Source organism: Chrysochloris asiatica, unplaced genomic scaffold, assembly GCF_000296735.1.
Source record: "Chrysochloris asiatica unplaced genomic scaffold, ChrAsi1.0 scaffold00244, whole genome shotgun sequence".
Lineage (NCBI taxonomy): Eukaryota > Metazoa > Chordata > Mammalia > Afrosoricida > Chrysochloridae > Chrysochloris > Chrysochloris asiatica.
Window position 1 is genome coordinate 1,505,115 of NW_006408762.1, and position 918 is coordinate 1,506,032.

The window sequence follows — 918 nt, forward strand, 5'->3', positions numbered from 1 at the left end:
TTTGGACCTCTTTCTGTAGGTTTTGAATTGTTTCCAAAGCTCTATCTATCTTATTTGATTGTTCCTTAGCACTTTCCTGACTTCTTCCTTATTTTTCTCAACTGCATTTTATAGTGTTTTGATACCTTTTATAATCATTCTTAGGAATTCCTTCTCAGGCATTTCCAAATCCTGCCCATCTTCCAGTATGGCGTGTAGGTCTACTTCCATCTCATTTGCCTTAGTCACTTTATCTCGTTTTTGGACATGTGCAGATATGGTCATCTGCTTCTGTTTTTTGGGCATCTTCAGGGGTTATCTGTGGACTTAATGCTTAGATGGGTATGTATTTTGGTATTTTTTATGCTTTCTGAATTCCTCCAGGTAATGTGATCAGGAAACGGGCTTCCCTTTTCATTCCTCTTCCTGAAATGTTTGAAGATACCACTGTTGGTTTTTATGATGCAGTTTAGGATTTAATTTTCGACCTATTTCCTCTTTTGTCTGCTTGTTTCACTCCACAATCCCCATTCAGGCTTTTTTTCTAGTTGGAAACAGTTCATGGCCGGCTGTGGCCGTTTGATTTTAATTGGAAACTGTCTCTTTAAATTTCAAGGAGATCTGTGTGATTGCATAGTGGAACCCTCCGAGGGTGAGGCTGGGGAGCCCAGTAGTTCAAGCACCACTATAGTCACCAGAATGGATGTGCGCAGACCACAAGGGACCAATGAACAGATACCAAAAGAAAGTAATGTCCATATCTTTATCTCAGCGGTTCTGCCAGGCGTCTGTGGCCTCTCCGATCCTTCCCCCACGTTGTATCACCCAAGATGGCAGCTCCTGGAGCAGCTGAGCGTCCCGGACTAGAAAGCAATAGATTTCTTGCTTCTGCTACAAATTCCCCCAGCTGTGAGCCTTCCAACCTTATAAGTATTCCTT